This window comes from Notechis scutatus, chromosome 3 (assembly GCF_049901735.1).
Source record: "Notechis scutatus isolate UNSWTSFEM ecotype Mainland chromosome 3, rNotScu1.2, whole genome shotgun sequence".
NCBI lineage: Eukaryota > Metazoa > Chordata > Lepidosauria > Squamata > Elapidae > Notechis > Notechis scutatus.
In genome coordinates, this window is record NC_142011.1 from 158,705,885 (window position 1) to 158,715,393 (window position 9,509).

The 9,509-nt window shown below is 41.3% G+C and overlaps 1 protein-coding gene and 1 long non-coding RNA gene across 10 annotated transcripts in view; one reads left to right on the plus strand and one right to left on the minus strand.

The window, feature by feature from the left end:
* Positions 1-5,611, minus strand: part of ANKRD12 (ankyrin repeat domain 12) — a 67,961-nt gene extending 62,350 nt beyond the window's left edge. The window contains exon 1 of one of the 9 annotated variants that reach the window (XM_087961523.1): positions 5,144-5,611. The gene's annotated coding sequence lies outside the window, so the exon portion shown is untranslated. Of the gene's footprint in view, positions 1-4,798 lie in introns of all 9 variants that reach the window. The other 8 variants (XM_026671918.2, XM_087961520.1, XM_026671917.2 and 5 more) reach the window with 8 other exon arrangements.
* The window catches only part of LOC148131446 (uncharacterized), a 63,399-nt gene continuing 59,055 nt past the window's right edge, over positions 5,166-9,509 (plus strand). The window contains exon 1 of the long non-coding RNA XR_015748866.1: positions 5,166-5,242. This is a non-coding gene — a long non-coding RNA (uncharacterized LOC148131446). The remainder of the gene's footprint in view (positions 5,243-9,509) is intronic.

A 9,509-nucleotide genomic window follows, 5' to 3' on the forward strand; every position in this document is an offset into this window, starting at 1 on the left:
ACCAATCCATGGAACTCTCTGCTTTCCTTCTACATGTCATTGTCCTGCTAACTCACAGATGTCAAACTCGATTGTGTCACATGACATATCACGATGTATCGTGACATTTTTTGCCTTTGTGGAGCTGGGGTGGGCGTGGCCTGCACATGACGCATCCAAGCCTGTGGGCCAACAGTTTGACACCCTGTAATATTAGCACAGCTTTGCTACATTTTTCCACAATGCACAATTCTTACCTTACATAAACTCAGAATGTCTGCTACCAATGCATATGTTCTACATGTAATAAATTGCAAACCAAATGAAGAAGTTGAAATGGCCAGAAAATAAAGTAGCTTGATGCATAGGGGGGAAAAAAGTTTGGTTTTTCTCTCCCTATGCCAATCGATCAATTTTCCATTTGTCAATAAAACATCCAAGTAACATGATTGAGCAGGGAAGACAAAGAGTAAATAGCATTCTAGAGCTTAGATAGATATTTCATCTCCGGTCTTTGAAAGGAGGTTATTAGAAAAGAAGGAAAAATTAAATTAGGACCCAAAATTTACAGTGGCACTAGAATAGTTAGATGAATTCATGAATCAATGAATCAATAAATTAATTGTGTGGAGGATGTGAGGACTTGAAATAGCATGCCAAAAGGTAGATGACTAGAGAAGAGCATCCACCTCACTCTAAAAATACACACACACACACACACACTGGGATTTTAATTCATAGAAGAGTGACCTTCCCTGAAGGAAGGAGGAAAAAAGGCCACATTATTGAAGAAGAGAATATTTTTTACAGGAACAGAAAAAATACAATAGAAAAAGCTTATTTATAGGTGATGCTTTTCTTGGATACTCATTGTGGAGATAGCATGCTAATTGGGGTTCTAATACCACAACATCATAGTGATATGGAAAGGTCTATGTTTAATATGATCATATTTGAATTTCACTTAAGTAAGCTCAGATAAATTTAAGGTGTTAATGGTACAAACATTGTAAAAATCAATTAAAAATATTTACTTATTTTACAAATTGTCTAGTATCTTTGTATGTTGACCAGAGAAGTCCTACAGAAATTTATAAATTTATAAAATGTTATAATGAATTTGCAGTATTTAGAAGATCAGAAATTCCATTTCATACTTCTGGGTCATAAACATTCTTTTTAGTTGAAAACCATTATATTTTAGCCAATATATCAATTATTATTTTTATTTGTCACACAGTCTGCCAGATATTTAAACAGGATTTGGCGTTTTTATCCACCTATTGAGACCTGGAATAGTTATATTTGATTTGCATAGTCAATTATTTTTAATTCTGGATTCTGCATTTGCAGATTTACTTACAAACTAAAATGCATTTGTAAGCAAAAAGTCAATACTCATGATGCTTTCACAATCATTCATAGACGTGTAGAAATTGTGTCCATGAACTAAAATATATAATTAAGGGATAAGAAGAAAGCAAATTTGAAACTTATTTAAAACAGCTAGCCTATAAATGAGTAATTAACTTTCATCTTGGCAACAAGTTTAAATTTGTTAATAAAATAATCTCAAAATGTTATTAGATTTATTTTGTATGCTACCTTTCTACATCACCCATAGAGAGAAGAACCAAGAACAGTAACAAAGAATAACAATATTACAAATCAGAATAAGATGATTGCTTCAAGATATTCAATAAGATGTCAAAGTTTTCAAGGTTTGTTTTCAGGTTTAATTAACAAAGCACCTGTCCTAAAAAGGCCCTTTTTGTGATTACTGCCTCACTTACTTTGGCAAGGGTACTTGGAGAGAAGCCTTATACACAGATCACTAGAATCCAAATAGGTAAATATTAGGAAGAGATGTTCCTAAGTTACTAAGCCATTTAGTGCTTGTAAATTGAACACTAGTACTTTGAACTGGGTCTGGAAATGGACTATAGACACACTGCAAAGCAACAACATAATATATTTTGCACCTGTCAGTCCAGCTAGCATAGATGCTGATTTGAATGAATCTTAGTTTCTATACTGTTTCCAAAGACACACTTTCAGATAAATAATTGTAATTGTCCATAGGAAGTTATGAGAACATGAATAATTTTTACAAAATAAGCTGGTCACAAGCTCTAGTTTTATTTTAATAAATAGCAGTGAAAGCCCCTGAGACATCTGAATCTCTAATGTTAATATGGGATCCAAAAGCATTTCCATACCATCTACCTAATCTTTTAAATGGAGTGAAATACTTTTCCTGTACATGTAGAATACTTTCTAGAATGGATATGAATAGTATTCAGAATAAATAAGAATGAATATTCTTAACCACAAGCATGATTATCAGAAACACTGAATCATTTTTCCATTATTCCAGCATGTATTTATGTTGTGGTGCAGTAGTCCATGTTACTGATTCCAAACAGCAGAATGAGGGAGCATTCATCTCAGGGGTGGGTAGGTAGGTGGGTGGGTTGATTTACACAGCTGCTAAAACCTTCTTGGCCTACTTACCACTATTCATATACTTCATCTCTAAATGAATATTAGTCTCAAACTGAAATTACCAAACTTTCCCCCCAAATACATTTATGTATGGCTAAATAACAATTTCAAATGCAAACATAATGCAATAAACCAACACACTTATGATTAGGACTTTGGATAACAGTCTTGAAAAGAGCTCAACTAAGGAAACAGAAGGTTAAATGCAGTTCTACCTGTCATCAACCCTGGGCTATCTTTTCTGGTCCAACCTGGCACAGTTACCATGTCATTTATAAGCTCATTCTCTTCTGACAGATTAAATACTGCCAACATTGTATGACATTTTCACATCATGCCATGTGGTACACAATTATCAGTATCATATACAAAAAAATTACAAAACCTCCTTGCATCCTATTCTATAGTTAACAAATTTTTATGTGTGATTTACTCTAATATACAGGTGAATAATAAGGAAAAGGATGAGAAACAAAAAAAATCCAGAATGTTTGTGAGCAAAAAGAAGGGAAACTTTTCATTTAGACAACAGATAAATAAGTGGTTCTTATACATAGAGTTATGTATTCCCAAATAATACATATGTATGTATTTCAGGGGAAATGACTTTCCCCTATTCTCAATAGAAAGAAACAGTAACTTTCACTCTGGAATTTCTGGAACCAGATAAAGGACCATCTCAAAGACCAGTTAAATACCATTATACATCTGTGACATCTGCAATTATTTTCAGTCAGTATGATCCAAAAGTAATGGCTCATGTGAGGCACAGAAGCAAATGAGAGCTAATTAAATCTTCTACAACACTTCCTGTCTTCCAGGTATATTTATTAATTACATAATTCATTACTATATAATTTCAGTACAATTGCATCAAGTATTCACTGTGGCAAACTTGGAGAGCATTTTGTCTAAAAACACATAGAAATATCTAATATTCTTATCAACGTTCACCAAACTCCATGGTTCTCAATATGCTATTTTTCTCATTCTAAAAACTCTGGCCATTTTTAGTGAAAGAGTGCGCTTCTTTTCCTTTCCTTTATTTAAAATGTTCAAGTCGTTTCACTTTTAAAAGTTAAATAAGAATTTTAGCACTGGCAAAAGTCAAGCAAGAAACAGAAAGCTATTTAATATATAACAGAAAGATATATTTTATTTCGTCTTAAGACCCAGCGAAGAAACACATGTGTTGCACCAAACTAGGCTAACCGGCTTGTCTGAACTTAAGGCGCAGTTTTTAAATCATCTTTTACTCCTAGCACACACTGTCCATGAGAATGATGCTGGAAATAACTATTTCCGTAAGCTCTAGAAACACAGCTTATGCTTTCTCTCTCTTTTCACCCCCTCAGCAGCCTGTAGAAATGTACGCAAACACTCACGGGCGGGGGCGCGCGCGCGCCCGCTAACCACCGCCTCTTCCTTTTAAAAAGGGCTGACAATGCTGCAGACCAGAAAACTCGGGAGTTAGCAGCGCTAGGATTGCTATGAATTACCCTACTTTGGCCCATAAACGCAGAAGCCTTAGTATCGTATACGATGGGGAACGCGGAGAGAAAACGCCTATCAGGGACCAACCCACAAGCACAGAGAAGTAGTGACAGCAGCGGCAGCCATGGCTCCAGCTGCAGCCGCGCCAAAGGTGACAGGCTGGGAGCGCAAGAAAGCCTGGGGATTGCTGCCTCCGGACCGTCCGTGCCAGAGAATGCAAGCTGGAGGCTGAGGGAAGGCGTGTCGGCAGAGCCGAGAAGGATTCGTGCCCGTTCTAGGAAGGCAAACCGGCTGCAGCACCTCCATTACGAGGAAAGGCAATGCAAAGAAAGGGGGTGGGAAGCAGGAGGAGTGTTCTCTCTTCCTCTCAAACGCGCCGGGGGGAAACACAGCGGAGCAAAACGACTCCCGCTCAGCACACAACACCCAGGACCCCAAGAAGGGGAGATTCGCGGGGGGCACCACAGTAGATTGTGCACTGACCCGGGTCCGCACACGTACACGCGCTTGTGAGCACGCACACACGGAGAGACACACACGGACATACACACGCACGAATAATATACACACGCCGACGTCCGTCCATCCATCCACCCATCCACCCATCCATCTATAGACTGGGTTGGGGCTGAAAAGGGGCGGACATACACTCTCCCCTGTGCCACCGAAAAACAGCCACATTTGCAGAAAGGAGCGAGTTTGACAGACACGTATATATCTATATATGGCAGAAGGAAGCGAAAGAGAAAATCTTGGAGCAGCGTTAAAACACGACCGCGGCTGCTTTTATTCACGCCACCTCTTCCCCAACCCCCCTCACCTCAGCGCGATATTAACCGGGGGTGTCATCCACGTAATTGCCGCCGCCTTCCTTCCCCCTCCCCGGACCCGAATCTGCGGTAGCGACACTGGCAGTTTCTTCCTCTCTTTACCTTTCCTCAGCGGAAGAGAGAGACGACTCCTGACAAGACGGGCTGTCCTTTCCAGGCTGCTCAGCCACCCGCTGCCAGTGAGCGGCGCCCCGAGTTCCAACCCCGTTCCAACAGCTACGGTAACAGTCGGGTTTGGACGACACCCCTTCCCCTCAGTTCAGTCGCTCCCCTTTCCCTCGCCTCTCTTCCCCCCCCCTCCCTCAAGCCCGTCAGTATGTCGGTTTGTCACTCGCCTCCCGGATTGGTGGAAACGCCATTCACGTGACGGGAGTCGGGCGAGAGGAACGGGTAGACACGCGGTGCGGTCGTGAGCATTAGCGAGGCGAAGGGAGGTGAGGAGAGTTCGGAGCAAAGGCCGACGTCACAATTGCCCATTCTTAGCGTTTCTAGGGGTTCCGCGGCAGTAATTTAACTCGTTTCTTAACATAGCCACCAACCAGAAGGAGAAAAAAAAAAAAAGAATAACGGGCACGGTTACGATTAGAGGGCGGAGAAAGTGAGTGTCAGTGCGCAAGCGTCGAGATCGTTTTCTCTTCTTGGGTGGTGCGGCTAGAACTTTCTCGAAATACCGGCGGCGGGGGCTGGGGTGGTTCTGTAAAGAGGCGTAGAGGGGAGAGAAGAACCTACGGACTTGGCTTGGAACAGGTACCGAAGCACGTTTCGGAGTCGGTCATTCAGGTTACTCCCTTCCCGAGGGAAGGGCTTTGGGAAGGACGGTGGCGCAGTGAATTTTTAACAAACACTGAGCACGCATGCGTGGCTGGTTTGAGGAGATCTGCTGCATCCTAATAAAACAGCCGTCCGGGAGCAGGTGTTGAACCGCATTCGGGTTCTTTTTTTTTTTCCCTTTGTACTTGTTGCAGACCTCTCCCTCCCCTCCGTTCCCCCCCCCCCTTCGGAGGATGGGTGCGTGAAATCCACGAATGGTGCTCAGGGCACTATTCACATGTCAGTGTAGGCCGACTTCCATATAATCCGTTTACTTGTCTTGAATAATAAGTGTCGCGAACAACCGGGTTTCTGTTGGAAGCTTTTGAGTAGACGCCGACGTTACAAAAGTCCGAAAGGCTGCTCGGAACAGTATTGCGCGGTTGTACCAGTCTCTGCTTGAATATAGAAAAATGGGCTTTAGAATTAAGATTTAAATCAAAATAGTGAATGTTGGTAAGTTATTAAGTACCAAATTATTAAGCTTAGTCTTAGTTAAAAATGATCGGTGATCGTCCTAGGTTACAACCGTAAACCAAGATTTTCGAAGTTAAGAGCCTTTTGCCTATTTAGGATGATTCTATAGTAAAAAAAAAAAAAAACCTTTTTGGACCATAAAGTTTTATATTTAGAATCTGAAAAGGTAGTGTGTTATACAGCACTATTTGTATACAAATAGATCTAAAGGCAATAGATCTATAAGATTGTTCCGTTTCACATTCAGGAACATACATAGCAGGTAGGTTAGGATTCCTCTGCTTCTTTGAATTTCATAGCAAATTTTTAGCTATAACAGAGCAGATATTATTTATGGGATTAACTGTATTGCTACCAGATAGCGGTCATTCAGATCTTTTGGCCTGACAGATAATAAATGTGTGTAAGTTTTAATCCTGGTGATACCTGGACAAGCCCCTGTAGTTTCCTTGGCTTGCCACTGCTATCTTTCTAGAGCTAAAAGCAACTGGCTCGAAGTCACCCAGCTGGCTTTGTGTTTAAAGCAGAACAGGATATTGGAACTCTCCCAATTTGTAGTTTGATGCCTTAATACCAAATTGCCTCTCTTTATGTACCTTAGATATTTAAATAAAAACCATGTTTGCCCATGTGACAGTGAGAAAACCAAATCTCCAATAACAAAAATCAAATGGTTATCTTGGTCTGAATAATTTTTCTTAAAAGATAAAATTGGATTTTATGGAGTTTTTCTAAAGGGATCTTAGTCAGGAGAATGCATTGCCATAATTTCAAGGAAAAAGCTGCCTAAATATCAACATGATTCATTCAGTGTTATGTAAGCTGCTTATTTTTTTTGCAATAGGACTTTCACATTCAAACCATGAGTTCCCTTAATTTTCCTCCAGAGGATTCCTCAATTTTCCAAGAGATTTTATGAGAAAAGGGGGAGGGTCTGTCCCTTCAACATATTATGCTGAATAGTTTGATCCCATCAGTTTACAGATATCTTTTAAATAAGTGAGTTTATTATATCCTTATGTAATCCCTTTTTTCAAAACCTCCACAATATGTGGGTTTCTTTTTTTTTTCTCATCCACCCCACATACAGAGGATTCTCTAAGTTTTGTTGTGTAGATAATGCATATAGTTTGCCATAAAAAGGGCGTTGGTACTTACCTGACATACCCGTTCTCTTTGAGCTGTGAAGAGCATCCAGTAGTGGGAGGTGCTTCAGTCTCTGCATTTGTAGGCTGGGCTTAATTTGTGGAACGCTCCTCCTCCTCCACGGGACTCCTCCTCAGCGTTCCCCAGTTTTGGCGAAGACAAGAGAAATAAACGCCCTCGTTCTCATTGCCCTAACAATTCGTTGGCCGAAACAGGACCCCACCAGATGGGAAAAAAGGGTGGGGCTGGATGCTCTTCACAGCTCAAAGAGAACGGGCGTGTCAGGTAAGTACCAACGCCCTTTCTCCCATGAGCTGTTCAGAGCATCCAGTAGTGGGACATACCAAAGCTTGGCCTGTCCTACGGGAGGGACTCCGTCTGGTCTGGAATCTGCTCCTGGTCCCTGTGGACCCATTGCAGAACTCCTCTGCCAAAGGAAGCCTCAGCAGATGCAAATACATCAATTTTATAATGTCTAATGCAGTGGTCCCCAACCTTTTTTGTACCAGGGACCAGTTTCACAATTATTCATTCTTTGCGGCCCGGTACAAAATGATCCACGGACGGTACCGGCATCAGCACACACGACCAAGGCAAGGCGAGCCGAGCGACCGGCCAGCCAGCCAGCCATCCCCTGCTTCTCCCCGCCACCTTCAACTCCTCCTTTGTACCTTCTCGCGGTCGATGGGCTTTTCGGGCTCTTTCTTAATCTCCTGAGTAACGCGAGACTCCACCGCCATCGGGACGGCTCTTCATTCGAAGCCGCCCCCCCTTTGACGAAACTAAGGCGCAAGGATTCCTTCAGCACACAAATGCCGCTTTCCAACCGACGACTGACAAGCTCACCCGGAAGCACTTTCTCAAGCACCGTCGAAACAAGATGGCGCCCAAGCAAAGTAGGCCCTACTTTCATTCTTTGCGGCCCGGTACAAAATGAACCACAGACCGGTACCGGTCCGGAGCCCGGTGGTTGGGGACCCCTGGTCTAATGAATGGTGATGGGGAAGCCCAAGTTGCGGCTCGACAGATTTCAGTTATTGGTGCCTGTGTGGCCCATGCTGCCGACGATTGCAGTGCTGCTTGTTGTATGAGCTGTTAAGGTCGTAGGCACCTGCAGGAATTGAGTCTGATACGTTTTCACTATTGCAGCCCGTAGCCAACGGCCTATCGTAGAAAGGTGAGACCTTGCATTGCATCCCTGAGTGTTGGGCTGAAAGAATTTTTTCTGTTTCGGTCAAGAAAGAATCACAAGCACTGCCTATCTCTCACGAGGCTGAGCAAAAACTGGGGAATGCTGAGGAGTCCCGTGGAGGAGGAGGAGCGTTCCACAAATTAAACCCAGCCTACAAATGCAGAGACTGAAGCACCTCCCACTACTGGATGCTCTTCACAGCTCATGGGAGAACACATTTGGCCATAACAAACATAATAATGTAATTATGTCAACGTGCAACAAAATTGAATATTAATATCTCTTCTGAACATTATATTCTCCCATTACTTTCTTTCTGCTCTTCAGTCCCATGCATAACTGAAAGCAGTACCATAAATGGTTTTTGTTATTCATCAGAGGAACAGCGCCCATAAGTTGGAATCTGATAAAGAATGCATAATTCCTTATTTATATTCCAATTTTATTTAAAAATTTGCATAATAATTTTATATCTATTCTGTGATCAATGAGCACAACTTGCATTCAGTTTTGTATCGATTAGACTTTAGATGGAAGACAATCTATAAAGTATCAAATTCATAGGAACCAATGAAATAATGCCAGAATATCAATCAAAATTTATATAATGGGAACATGACAGTAATTATTCAGAAGGATAGCGATTGCTTAATCAGAATTCTAGATGTGCTACTGATACTGACTTAAAGCTACTTTAGGTTTGTCCTAAAGACTTAATTATATTTTCTTAAAGCTAGTTTTGAAATACATAAGACATAAGAATTTATTTGTCATTACACTCGCTAGCGGGTGCAACGAAATGAGGTGCTCTTCCACAAAGTAAAACTGGACAAACACCACTAAAAGAAAAAAAAAAAATTGAACTAAACACAACCAACCATACAATAATCTCTATGCAATTTAAAAATGTAGATACCCCATTTCTCTCAGCCATTTAAATTCCACAAAAATGTTATGACCCTGCATTCAAACTCAAAACTGCACTTGGATAAAAACTGTTCTTAAATCTGGTCGTCCTTGTTCTTAATACCCTAAATCTCCTTCTCGATGGTAATAGTTCAAAGAGCTGATGTCCC